The following is a 14589-nucleotide window of genomic DNA, read 5'->3' as shown; positions in this document are numbered from 1 at the left end:
ATATAGGCAGTGGTCTTCAAACTTGTTTGACCCCAAGCTCTCCCTAACAAAAAGGTACCTGGCTTGGGCCCCTCTATCCACATGGACTCCAAAATGTTTATCTGGTGTAGAACGGTGCCAAATGGAGGTGTGGGTGCCAAACAACATTCTTTCAAAATCATTGCTTGCAGTAACTCAAATTAATTAGAGGGCAAATATTTGTAAACGCAGCATTCAAAATTTTTTGCTACAGGGGACATGACTAAAAGTAGTGTTGTATATGTATTTCCTACAGTAACGTAGGACAGACTTAAGTACAAAAACTTGATTACTATCAATGCAGTCACTTGTAAGTTGGACAGTGGCATAATGGAGAGCTAGTGTGAAGGGTGGGCCTGCCTTTCAGCAGCCAGCCATCACTATTGGATTCAATTTTTGCAATAGCCAACCACAGGTTTTCTTCCAGCTTTGACCGATATTTAGTCTTTAGGGCTGCAAAAGTTGAAAATCCAATCTTGCAAAGGTACGAGGTGCTGAAAGGTAACAGTATATTGACTGCATTTGGATTAAGGAGGAAACTGCATTTTGCCAAAATCCACCCATGGACAATTTTTTGAATTGGCTCTCCAGTAGGTGGTCACTTTAAAGTTCCATTAGTTCCTCCTGGAGGTGCATTGGGAGATGGGCGCCACTCAGTCATTGATGCTACAATTGTCCGCTGGAAAGTACTTTTGAGAGTGGTTCTGAGATGGTTTCCCATTAGTTCAGCAACACATGAAAAGATCATACGCCGCCTCCTCAAGAGCATCTGCTAATAATAGAAATGCGTCGGAATGCAGACATTAACCCGCCTCCTCCAAAGCTCCAACTTCTTCTTGAATGCTGACATTTTTGCATTCGTAGCCAATGATGTGGTTTCTTTTCTGTGTCTTGCAGGGAGAGGTTTAGAAAAGGTAGCTTTTCAAAGAGGTCGCCATAGTAAGCTAACAGTACAAGCCAGTGTGAATCACACAGAGGTTCTTCTTTCGTCTGGTCTAAACCCAAGAGAAAGCGTCTCACTTTGTTCCAGAGTTCCTATACACAATTTAAAACCGTTCTCCCTGGAGAGCAACCTGACCTCCATGAAACAAAGCATCATGTTCAGCTCCCATTTCTGCACATAATGTGGCAAACAGACGGGCTCTTGTGCGGTGCATCTTAATAAAATGCACAATCTTTTCAAACTTGATAGGTTTATTTTTTGGCCCAACACGTTTTGTGAGTAATCACTTCGTCACGGGCAAATGAACAGTTTTCACAACAATTTATTAAGGTTAAAAAATAAATAAATAAAAAAGGTAAGTTACCATTTACCAAATGATGTAAAGTCGTGTCCTGCCAATGCTGGGAAAAGATTGGAATAGAAGGAGAAGAAGTCCCTCAAGTGATAACATCAGACAAGACAATTGTGGCAACAGAAATGGAAAATATGAAGGAAAGATTCAAGAAGTAATCTGGTGTCCTCATCTTCTTATTATATTAAACTACTCTCTCATGCACACCCCTTCCTCTCGCAAACTAGCAGAGAGACGTTGGCCCGAGCATTGATTAGCTCCAGGATACACTACTGTAGTAGTCTTCTGATCGAGCTTCCTAAATGTGAATTGAATAGACTGCAGGTAGTGCAGAATAACGCGGTCAGGGTTGTTATAGACAAAAAAGAGATTCAGAAGGGAGCTTCACTGGCTTCCTATTAAGGAACGTATTCTTTTTCGTCTCCTGTCCATCTCCCTCAATTGTTTGAATAATTCTGGTCCTACTTACCTCAATGACGAACTTAGTCCTAAAACCAGTAATTATAGCCTCAGATCCAATGGTCTCCTTCAGTTAACTGTTCCAAACTGTAGATTATCTCAGACAAAAGTTGGAGCCTTTTATTATGCGGCCCCCATTGCTTGGAACAACCTTCCATTGAAACTCAGAACGGAAAGTGGTTCAGGAAAGGACTCAAAACCTATCTGTTTAATTAACTTCTTCCTCTGGTTTGATTTTCTTGGCTTCCGGCATTACATTCATCCTCAGTGGTCTTTTCTTCTGGACGTCCTGTGTGTTTTCTATCCGTTTTTAGCACCCTCAAGCCTTAGGATCAGTGGATCTCCACTATATAAATTACAAATAAAGAAAAGAGGATTTCCGGAACAGACAATGAATACTGCCATTGAACGTACAAGAACACTGGACAGGGAAGATGTCTTAAAAGAAAAACCAAAGAGGGAACATACAAGATTGATTCACACCCTCAAATACTCTAGTTAAAGTTTTCAAATTAAAACAAATATTTTTTTTAAAAAACTGGGACCTTATCAAATCCAATGCAAATCTCAACAAATTGCTCCCTGAAGCACCTATGTTAGCCTACAAAAGAGGCAGACATTTCAGAGATTCACCGATTAAGGCAGAAAAACTAACATCAACAGTTCCTCTCCAAACCTTAATATGGGACCTTCGCCTGTTTTAACTGTCAACACTGTTCTAATATTTTGAAAGGAGATCATATTCGCCACCCTTATAGTGGCAAGAAAATTCAACTTAAAGACTATGCAACATGTGAAAGCAAAAATTTGATATATGCCTTGAAATTCCCATGTGGTAAATATTATGCGGGCAAGACGTCAAGGAAAATTAAAGAAAGACTTACAGAACATAAGTCTAGCATCAGAACAAGCAACACAAAATCCCCCGTCTTCAGACATTTTCATGAACACAGACATAATAATATCTCTCAATTGAGATGGGCAGTGTTGGAAGTGGTTAATCAGCTACCCAGAGGTGGTCGTCTGGCTAAACATTTCTCACAGAAAGAACTACTCTGGATCCATAGATCGGATTCATTGGCACCGTTGGGACTCAAAGAATTTTATTTGGGTCCGTTTTTGTAAATATCAAAAACCAGACAAAATGACATACCCTAATAATTATAATAATTCCCCTCGTTTTAGGCAAAATCAGCTAGGAGGTCAGACCATACAGCACACAGTTGCAAGAATGAGGACATATTAAAACCACCTGCATTTGAACAGAGAAGCGATTGGTTAATATCAGAGATTTATAAATGGTCATGTGACAGATATCTATCGTATTAATGTATATAACAGTACTACACTGTTATTACCAAATCAGAATGTGAACTCTTTTTGAGACAGACTATAAATCGATTGTATGTATAACCCCCCCACCCCACCAGCAACTTATAATGGTAGGAAGTCTTGAGCCTATTAATTATGGAATTTGGGACATTGTTATTACTGAAATGAGAGGGTCAATTGTTATGGATTATATGGCCAATTCGGTGTGATTTGAATATAGTAACTGTTTGAAAATATGTGATACTTTAATTTCTGAAATCTTGTGTCCACTTTTATTGAATATGTGGTCAATAATTGCCGTAATATGATGCTCAATTTTGATTAGATATGTGGCCAATTGTTCTTAAATTAGTAACTACTACTCCACTCGCAAATTTGAGGTCTTAAAATAGTTATTCTTTCCCTTATGCCGGAAACCATCTTTTTTGGCTAGGGATGATCAATATTCCTGTACTAGTCATCTTATGCCTTATTGCACATGTGTGTTGATGTCGCAAAACAAACCGCACATTTACTTAAAGTAGGTAATAGAGCATTGTTACTGACATAGCGAAATGGTACAGGAAACTCCTTCCGTCTCTGGAAATGCACATATTATACATCCAACTTTTTTTTGATGATCTGCACTTGGTACAAGTACATAGTTCTTACAAAGCTTGCTTTATCAAAACCGCATCAGTTTCAAATAAGGTACTATTTTTTCCACATGTCGCGCATGCGTGCGGTGATGTCACAGTATTTACACTGTGACGTTGCACGCCCTGCAACATGATGTTTTCACTGCATTGTGAATCAATTATTATACATCTCACTTGTTTTAATGATCTGTACTTGGTTCAAGTACATAGTTCTTAGAATGTTTTTAACCACATTCATTTCAAATACAGCACTATTTTTGTCACGTCACGTTTGCGCGCAATGACGTCACAGGGTTTACACTGTGACCTTGCACGCCCTGCAACATGATTACATCACATAGACAGTATTTAAGGAGCTATTTTACCGGCTGCATCATCATCATCCAGGAAGCGGTTCCTGGGGATGATGGCGCAGTTCCACTACTACGACTATGCCTGTCTGAATTGCTGATTTAAGTAAGTACACCTAGGCTCGATTTGGACTGCACAGACCATAGCTTAACTTTTGAACTTACTATGGTGTTTTTTCCTTCTTGTTTAGGATCCCTACCTTACATTAGATTAAGCACGGACATCCAAAGAGGTTAATACCCACTTGAGTGACTTCTATTCCAATCTTTTCCCAGCATTGGCAGGACACGACTTTACCTACATCATTTGATAAATGCTAACTTACCTTTTTTATTTACCTTTCTCGCTCTCATTTTTGAATTTCAATCTCATATATACCCCATATCTTCTAGCCTTAGGGCCTGGCTACTTCACTCTTAAGAAATCACCCACTGTGGGTGCTTCTCATTAGAGAATATGAATCAGATGACGCATAAGTGTTAGAAACTAGATTTTAGGTAAGGTCAAATGGTCAACCTATCATGTCTCCAATAGAGTCATTTATTAAAATAAGGTAGTCAAAACAGATGTAAATATTGATGCAAATACGGGTTTAATTATTTAATTTCGGTTATACAAGATGAATCCAATCTTTGTGGTATTGCCTTTTGAACCATAATAAGTTGTCTTGCTGAACTAAATGTAAACAGCGTCTACAAAACAAGTACTAATGTACATTATTTAAATATTGTTTCTAGATATTGTTGTGAAAACTGTTCATTTGCCCCTGAAGAAGTGATTACTCACGAAACGCGTTGGGCCAAAAAATAAACCTATCAAGTTTGAAAAAGAAATCCCGGTGTATCAGTTCTTGGTATATACACTGAATCTCAATATTTAATTGTTTACCTGATGTTCTAAATGTGATTGCAAGTAAGAAAGCCAAACGGAATACATTTTTTCAAAATTACTAGGACTCATTATTGAGCCATTTATAGTGTGCAGAGGACGGGAGTTCCCACAATTGGTAACTTTCTTCTTTGTCTCATATGTTACAACCCATATGCCAGGGTTGTCTATTATCTCCTCTAAACCTGAAGTCAATCCAATTTTTGTGTAAAGGTCATAGAATCATCAGAAAACTAATTACACAGGAGTGCAGGTCGATTTCCTTCGTCTTGCTTCCGTCACCAAGCATTACCCGGTTGACAGTGAGCATTGTTGGCAGAATTACTCTCAGCATCTGTAAAGGGCTTTTTCCCCCCCAGATAATGTGGTAAGAAGCTTCCAAAGCATTTGCAGGTACTGAGGCCACGTTTTAACAGTGTCTTTTGCTTGTGTATGCCTCGCAGCTGCCGTACAAACAAATTCCTGGTCTTTTTTGCTAAGGTTTGGTTTCCAAATGCACCTTAAGTGGTGGCTTCAGCCTTGCTAATGTAGCGCCACAAACCACACACTGCAGCTTAAATTGTTAGTAACTGCGATTCATGTGAACCCAAAATGCAAAAAAGAAAATATTTCTGTGTTTTTGCATTTCTCGTGTCCGTTTCCACTTCTCTTTCCGCTTTTCGTTTGAGATTCCTACCATCTTTGGGCACTAGGAAACTATCCAGTTCTATGTGTTATTTCTGCATTTTAAAGCCCGAACACAAAAAAATACTTTTTCCAGCCGTTTTTGTATTGACTTTAAAGTGCGGAATTCACATACTGCCCCCCTCCTTCCCCAACCGATCATTAACTCGTCAATCAGGGGGGACCCCCAAACCCGCGACACACGCATCTTACCCACATGCACACACAGTCCAAAACTCACCTCGGCCGACTCGGCTGGGGCTCACAGCACCCATCAGCCCCTGCGCGCACTCATGTGCGACAGGGGTTTGACAAGTATGATAGTTTGATTAAGAAAGACTGCTCGGTGACCGCACAGAGCGGTCTTTCTAAATCGACACCCCCCCCCAAAATCGGTACAGTGAAAAAGATATATTCACTTAGTACCAATGATCCATCCAAAATAGGAACCCCAACTCTGAAAACATTGCAAGCCCCCACGTTAATTTATGTCACGTTACTTTTTAAAAACCATTTAAAGTGTTCAAACATTTTAATGCTTTAAAAGATTTAAATTGACAAACACCACATAAGATTTAAAACAAACTACGTGAAAAAAGATTGGTGGGTACTTGTATCCGAAAAACATTGCTAAAAAATAAATATACAGGTATCCGACAAATATTGCATGAATAAATAAATACCCCTAACTATCCCACACGATGCAGCCACCCAACTGCTTTCAGAGGGAAGCTGCAGGAGCTCTGCCGGGTGTGGTTCAAGTAAAAGAAAACGTTGCTTATGGCAAACAGAAATCAGCAAGTTTTAAGCAGTGGTCGAAGTGAGCCGGAGCGGTTGGTAGCAGTGCGCCTCTATTTTTTTTTAAGTTTTACAGGTCCTATACTTTTATTTTAAAAAGAAACCGTTCCGGAACGGTTTCGTTTAAAAATAACAGTGTAGGAAGAAGTTGAAACTTGCATTTTCAGTGCACTGCACTGAACATTCCCTTAAACAGCAGGTAAATGTGTTTGGGAGTTTGTATTGTGTGTGGGAGGGGGCGCAGGGATGGGGTTTGTGAGGAGCGGGGCAGGTTAGCTGGGAACATAGTTTCACTACTTCTTTTCTTACATTTCGAAAACTGGTTTTAAGAATGAGGTTGCAGGACAATCCCTGATTGAAACCAGGATTTCCCCAGGATGATCTGCTCTTTCACCATTAGCTAGAGTAATAGCTCTTCTTAATGATTCTTTAACAGTCTGCTTAAAATAATCCTCTGCATGAGCTCAGATCACAGTGTAGACTAACATTGCTGTTGGTAGTTTAGGTGCACAGATGGCTGGTACGGTTTGCTCCGGTGTACAAGTGCGGGTCGGACTGGGCCATAAAATTGTCTCGGGCACCAATGAAAAAGTGGCCCATAGTTGTAAATGGCAATTAATTCCTTTTCTGACCGTTTGAATAGTACCCAAGCAATACAAATCCTCCGTTTAGCCTTCTCTTCCACACATTGCAAAGAGGTAAATGAAAAATCCCCTCCCCGGGGAATGCCAAATCGCCCCACGTGCAGGAGAAATAAATAACTGAACTGTTATGCTAGAAATACGTACCCAAATGCGTCTGTCCGCATAAGACACATATGCCCATCTGCTCGACATTCCAAATCCTCATCCCCCTCGAGCGGGTAGGATATCCAACTGTTCGCTTTACTGTTCACTGGTACAGTCGAAGTCCCATTGAGAAGGGAGGAACGCACTGTGCCCATCCCCACTCCACAAAACACATCTCCCCCTTGCAAATCTCACGTCTGCATGAGAAAATCCCAAAACGAACTGAATCCACCTGTACTTTAAATAAATCTCAACCAATGCACATTACAAACCCCCAAAATACACAATACCCCCTCCCTAATACTGCCCCACCACCCCTGTGATGCACGTTACATATCCCAAAAATACACTGAAATAACGGGAAAAACAAAACTGAATCCGCCTGTATTTTAAGTAAATCTCATCCCTGATGCACATCACAAGCCACCAAAATACAAAAGTACCCCCTTCCCAATATTGCCGCTATTCATTAAAGTAACAACCAACATGAGATAACTTTAAGACTTACCAGAAACCAAATAACAATCAAAGATAGGAACTGTATCTCGCAACACCTTGCTTTCCCGCTCGTGCGAAAAAGAGACCAAGTGAACGTTGAAACCCACGTGATGCATAGCAGCCCACGTGATGAAGCGGACGTTGAAACCCACGTGACGCAGAGCAGCCCAAGTGATGAAGTGAAGGCGGTCCGTTTCTCAAATGGGAACTAGACACAACCCTTTACGAAACGCTCTTGTGCTGTTTACAGGCAGCATCAGGTGAGTGCATGCGATCCAGCTCTTGTAGTGAATTTTATATGCATTTCTTTTAGCATCCATCAACTTAGACGTTCTCACCCCTTTGTTGTAATATTGTTAAGAGGAGCCCTTTTACAACCAAGCTCTAGGAATGCACGTTGGAGCTGTTATTCCTTGTATTGTACTTCTCACTTGTTGAAATTAAATATTGTAAGTACCTGATTTTCTAAACATCTGTTTTCGAAATTACACGGGGCAGCCTGTTGTTGGCATTATAGACATAGTAGCTGCTCCGAAGCTCATCTACGGTACGGTTCAGGCTCTGCAATGCTCTCAGGCGCGCCGTAACTGCCGTGCAGCTACTACACAGACACTGCTGTGCAGCCACTACAGAAACCGTGCTCTGGTGTAACATATCTAATAATACCTGCACAGGCCAATGCTCGCAGAGGCAGTGACTGCTGTGCAGTTGCTACACAGACCCAGCTCTTGTGTAAGTGACTACATATATAATAATTCAGTATAAAAAAAAAAACTTTGTTAAAGGGACGTTATGGTTAAGTTGCACTACTAAAAACCTATGAAATTCACTAAAAAAACATTGTTAACGGGACGTTATGGTTTGCAGTAAAATCGAAAAAACCCAGAAATTCGCCAGTTATGGTACACTAAGCAACCATAACTCACGCCACCACTGTGCACTGCTAAGACTAACACCCAGGACATCAAAGATGACATTGATGACATCACTGATGACATCACATGTCTAGCTCCCTCTTTTTTTGGTCACTGACATATCTAAGCCAGGTGGCTTTCTTCACTGTCAGTCAGGAATTAAAAAAAATAAAAAGTACTAGATTTGTAGACCTTACCCTTCTCATATGTTCTTACAATACTTCCTTAGGGTACAGTTACAACATATGATACTTATACATAGGAGAAGAAGGAATCCTGAAACACAATCTTTTCTGTGAATGAAGTTAAATAGTTTGGTTATGAACACTTTCTGGTAATACTGCAGTTTTTTTTGTTGCTTACTTTACGTTCCCTGTATATGCTTCTATTTGTATGCATTGTGTGTAATAGGACAATTATGCAGTAAGGGAATATTTCGTAGATACTTCTGTTTCACAGTATGCAAAATTCTGTAATGGAAGCATTCATCATTTTACTATTCAACATGGCAAGATTTGGAATATTGCACCTCTATGGCGCATGCTGCAGACAATGCCTACGTTTCTTCATGAGGTCGTTCATGTACTGAAAGTACTCATTAATACAATGGAATTTATATCGGTGCATTGCTTAATGAGCTATTTGGCATATACTTTTCTGCCAATATTATGACAATCCCTTGTGGAGGCTGTGCATGAAAAGTAAATGCACATGTGATGTCATCAATGACATTTGTGATGTCATCTTTGATGTCCTGGGTGTTAGTGTTAGCAGTGCACGGTGGTGGCGCGAGTTATGGTTGCTTAGCTTACCATAACTGGCAAATATCAGGGGGTTTCCGATTTTACTGCGAACCATAACGTCCCGTTAACAGAGTTTTTTTTTTTTGTGTGTTAATTTCATAGGTTTTTAGTAGTGCAACTTAACCATACTGTCCCTTTTTAACAAAGTTTTTTTTGCAAAAGGTCATCATTTTTTAGTAGTGACACGTAACCATAATGTAAAGTAACTTGACTTAATTGCACACCTTGCGGAGAATGCCACATGACCATATGCTGGCGTACAGGACAGTGACGTGTCCGTGAATCCATACACACTTAACAATAAGATGTATGCCTCGTGGACAGTGTGGAAATACATTTTATATTGATGTAGGAACGTCCACCTTCAACATTTCCCTTGCACAGCTCCAACACTTATTCATATTCAGCCATTAGCAATGTAGTACACATTACATACTTTTAGCCAAAGTTCTAGTTATCTGAAAACGACATGCTAAGCCCATCCCTCCTCCCCCAAAAAACAGCACCACTGCTGTAATGAAGGAGCATGAGAAACACTGCCCCAACCTTACAAATAACAAACACATTAACTTTTTAGATTTTGTTAAGTGCTTTTATTTCACAATAAACTGTTCGACACCATCTGACTATTCCCATTTTCAATCAATTAACTTTGTTTCTTGGGTCGTCTTCGAAAATGTTAATCATGATGCACACGTTGTTCTTTTCGCATAAGCAAAGTTTTTTTTCTTGCGATAAAGCAACCGCTTCGGTCGCACAGTGATTTCCAAGACGTCGGCATGCACTTCGGCCTACACCACCATAAAACATGTTATGTTACTCCTAATGGCCACTCCAGTGTATGGACAAATGGGTCCGGGCCTGTCGTCCCACAAAATCGTAATGGTTAGGCAGCCGGTCACGAGTATGTGCATGTGGCGTGGAAAGAAACCATCACTTGGCATTTGGAATCCATGGCAATCGCAGTACGGCAGACTGTAGCTGTTTGGAAAACGTAACAGAAAATGCGTATCAATACCCAACCTTCATCATACAATTGCAAAAAAGACAAAGATAACGTGGAAGCTGCTACACAAATCGATGTGGTCATACATGACATTTTAAAGAAATAATAGCGGTGAACATGGGTTAACCTAGTGATAGTCTACAAACGGCGAGAATCTGCATTCTGGGCCTACTGAATGCGTGGGCCTACTGAGCTTGCAACCAAAAAAGCAAACCAAGTGACCTTCACTCAGAATGAAAATACATTCTGATTTTGCAACAACATATCTGAATGCATGCATGAGGACTAGTACTCCCATACACTTGCAGACCCGCTGTTTCCATCAAACAGTGCAGGTGGCTGCCTCAGATTTCAAACTCTAGGACGCCAGTCTGTCTGCAATATTATTTTAAATACATTGTAACACAGACGCAGTAATCCTTCAACTGTACTTAGTGGACACTATATATATGGAGCAGCAACTTCCAATTTACCGTATGACTTTGGTGACAATAAACAAACCCGATGTGGGTCCCATGCCTGCTGGGCCTAGAGAGCTAAGCTACTCCTCACTGATGAGGCCCAAGAAGGCTGAAACATGTTTGGGGATGCTTGTGGTCTCGTGCAGAAGGGATGTGACCTAGCATTTCGGGCTGGACTGCCCCTTTTGGGGTGGGTCCAAGCCTGATTTGCATATGGTCTTTCCCCTTCTGTAATGGCTTGGCAGGCGATGAACGATGGTCTGGAGGGTTGCCCAGAGCAATGCCAGAGGTTAAGATTCATTCTAAACCTTCCAGCCATCACCTCTTTTTGCTTCAAACTCTAGGATGCCAGTCTCGCTGCAATATTATTTTAAATACATTGTAACACAGACGCAGTAATCCTTCACCTGTACTTGGTGGACACTATATATGGAGCAGCGACTTCCAATTTACCGTATGACTTTGGTGACAATAAACCCCGCTTTTTAACTTCCTGCTGCCACACCCCATCCCAGCCTCATTAATCCTCAACTTCTGTAACAGTATTTCCTAAAGTTAACAAGTACAATGGTGTGTTGTTTTATATGTGTTAGCGGCGATGTCCGCGTACACCAAGGCACGAATGTAAGATGGCGAGCGTAGCAAAAGAATCTGACGCACTTCATGCCGTTCAGCGTCCAATCAGTGAAGGCGCAGCATGTCCGCGGACATGACGCTACGGATTAGCCAATCGGTATCTTGTCCACAGAGCGAACAGGGAAGTGTGTCCGTGGAGCAGACATAGATATCACTAATTTCTTGAGACACACTTTCTGGTCGTTTTAAAGAAAACTACTGGACGGATTGGTACCAACTTTACAAAAGCACGCTTTCGGGACCAAGCTGCTGCTCCTGCCGCGAATGTGGTGAAAATCCGTCCAGCTGTTTGGGCTGTAGGCGTGCGCAAAGTTTTCCCCCCATGCAGTCTATGGGAAAAAAAGACGTTTTGGGCCGCCCCATAACTTTCCCCCCCTGGACCAAACATTACCAAACTTTGCAAACAAAATTCACAGTGGGCCATATACTTTTTTTGCAAAGTTTGGTGTGGATTCGTCCAGGGGCAGCAGAGTTAAAAGCCGCCCAAAAAGTGCTCTTCCTATGGAAACAGCAACTTAACCATAACTACACAGCCACTAATGTGGCTGTGTAATACCTGCGCAGGCTAATGCGCGATAAAATGCAGTAACTGCTGTGCAGCTACTACACATACCCTGCTCTGGTGTAAGTGACTTTCACAAAGTGTTTGTTTAGAGGTGATGGAGTTCTTTCTGTGACTTGTTTGCCGATTCTTGGGCGTAGTAGTGTTCCCCCCCCCCCCCCCCCCCCTTTGTGGACTGTTGCTTTGTAGAGTTTGAGTTGTCTTTGGTATTTCATTTAGTCTTGTCTGGTGTATTGTCTCCACTTTGCAGGGTTTTTTTGGTGTTATTTCAGTTCTTCTGTGAACCATTTTTCTGCCCGTTTTTTAAAATGTTTTAGCTGGTGCTAATTGGTCAATGGCCTTGGTGATCCAATTGTTGAGTGTTTTCTGTTGAATCTATGTTTGTATCGGGGGGGATCTCTTTCACCTAGGTTGCCGTGGTGGGTTGATAGCATGGCAGCCTCATCCGGTAGTTTTGCTGCAAAGTTGGGGTTGTAAGAAGACGGTCTGTCGATCAGTAGGAAAACTATGTTGGATTGGGCGTTGAGTTCTATCTTGATTATGAGGGATTCATGGTCTTCTGCCTTGGTTGTGATGATTCGAGATGCTCAGGTGTGTTTTTGTGTATAATTGCGATTCCACCTTCTCTTCGGTTTTCTCTGTTGGCGTATATTAATTTATAATTGTCGGGTATTGCTTCGTTCTCGATGGCTTTATAGTTGTCTGATAGCCAGGTTTCTGTAAGGAAGAGCACGTGTGTGCCTCCTTCGCTTAGGAGGTTATTGGTTTCTGTTGAGCGGTTTGCCATGGATCTAATGTTGAGGAGGCTGCAGTGTAGTTTGCTGGATTTCCCTTTTGTGTTGTTATTAGTGCTTGTTCTGACCGGTGTGGTGTTGGTTGGGTTTCCGTTCCAGGTGGGTTTTTCCCGGTTGAGTCTTTTGTGTGGGGTTGTTCTTTGTTGGTCAGTCTCTGTGTCAAGTAGACCGATAAGGTTTATGGCGGGGTTGGTTCGTTTCCGAGTAGTAAATAGGGTAGCAACCTCTCTGTTTTTCCACTCTTGGTGATATAGGGGGTGTATATTGAGTGTGATGGTTTCCAATTTGTTCCTTGTTCTGGTTGGGGTATTGTCCATGGTGGAGACCGGGTTGGGATGGCTTATTAATTGTCATCCGTTTGGTGTCCTGGTTGGATCTGTATTCGTGAAACTTGTTGGCTGTCGGTTCATTGCTGCTGTGCTGTTTTTGTTTACCACGTTGTCGTATGTGGACCGGTAGCAAGCATTGTAGTCTGTCTTTGCTCTGTTATTTGTATGTCTCCTTGGGCCATTTAAGATGGTCTTGGAGTTTTTCTGTGGTTGTGGGATCATGCTGGTCTGTGCCTTCCGGAGTGGTTTGGGATTTCTTATTATTTCTGTTGTCTTTTCTGGCTTCTTTGTCTTTTTTGTGGCGAGGCATGATGTGTGGGTTGTGTTCCTTAGTGGGAGTCCTCTTTCTATTGGTGTTTTTCATGGTCTTTTGGGTTTAGTCTTTGCTGTTTGTGGTTTGTTGTTTCTTGTATTTGGTAGGTTGTGGGTAGTTGATGGGACTTTGTGGTTCCGTTTGTTTATTGCTTCTTTCTTTTTTGGATACTTTTCTTTTTGTTTTGTTTTTTCATCCTGGAGCTACTTTTCGTTATGGTTGTTGATTATTGGATTTTGCGCAAAGCAAACATGAATACTGTGTGAAGGAGTGCATGTGAATACTGGCATATATTGGTGCAGTCATGTTGGGGAGAATTTTCATTTCTGTGTTTAATTCCCTTCAACCTTAGAGACCCCCAGCTCTTTTGCTGGACTGTATGACTTTTTAATTTTAACCCTGGAGTGAGTGAGATCCTTTTCCCACTGCATCATGTTTTGACCTTTTGTATTATGTGTTTTCACTGTTTTGGGAGTCTGACAAACTCCATATGCGTGCAGTGTCACTGAGAAATCCTTTAGATTTCTCATAAGGTTTAAAATACCTTTTCTTGTGTGAACTACTGTTCCCAAGAATAGTAAAGTGAAATTGACTTTACTTACCTTTTCTCTTTGTGGGTCCAGCACACACCATCTTATGTGGAGTGCTGGGGGTTACCTAGTAGCCCCTTTGTAACATTTGTATGTCGCCCTTCCTACTTTTAAATGACTAGTGGCAGTGGTTTAATTTTTCCTACCATTGTGCTTTTCTACCGCAGGCTGAACCCTCGGCTGCAGTATAGCACCCAGAGGTGACCATTTTATCAAAACAGCCCCTGTCGTCTTTTTTTTCCATTTTCTGTTTGTGAGGTCTTTCTTGGGTTTTACTCTGTGCGTTGAACAGATTGGAGCCCTTTGTTTGTCTTGCCTTTGGCGCACTTCAGCCCTGAGGCCTGCCTCTGGCTCTAGTGTGTCTGGAAGGACAGGATGTGAGGGAGGGGCCCGAAACTCCCCTGTCCTTTGTCTCTAGGAATGCCTGAATGCATCCAGTCCTGAATGGCTGGC

At 41.5% G+C, this 14589-nt stretch overlaps 1 protein-coding gene and 1 long non-coding RNA gene across 7 annotated transcripts in view; one reads left to right on the top strand and one right to left on the bottom strand.

The window, feature by feature from the left end:
* The window catches only part of LOC138488749 (uncharacterized), a 238298-nt gene extending 230452 nt beyond the window's left edge, over positions 1-7846 (bottom strand). For all 4 annotated transcript variants that reach the window (XR_011274709.1, XR_011274711.1, XR_011274708.1 and 1 more), the window contains exon 1: positions 7739-7846. This is a non-coding gene — a long non-coding RNA (uncharacterized lncRNA). The remainder of the gene's footprint in view (positions 1-7738) is intronic.
* Positions 7847-7884: 38 nt separating this feature from the next.
* The window catches only part of HDAC4 (histone deacetylase 4), a 2586716-nt gene continuing 2580011 nt past the window's right edge, over positions 7885-14589 (top strand). For all 3 annotated transcript variants that reach the window (XM_069616020.1, XM_069616021.1, XM_069616018.1), the window contains exon 1: positions 7885-7988. The gene's annotated coding sequence lies outside the window, so the exon portion shown is untranslated. The remainder of the gene's footprint in view (positions 7989-14589) is intronic.

Source organism: Ambystoma mexicanum, chromosome 9 (genome assembly GCF_040938575.1).
Source record: "Ambystoma mexicanum isolate Mex_15411 chromosome 9, UKY_AmexF1_1, whole genome shotgun sequence".
Lineage (NCBI taxonomy): Eukaryota > Metazoa > Chordata > Amphibia > Caudata > Ambystomatidae > Ambystoma > Ambystoma mexicanum.
This window is presented reverse-complemented; position numbering and strand designations above follow the sequence as displayed.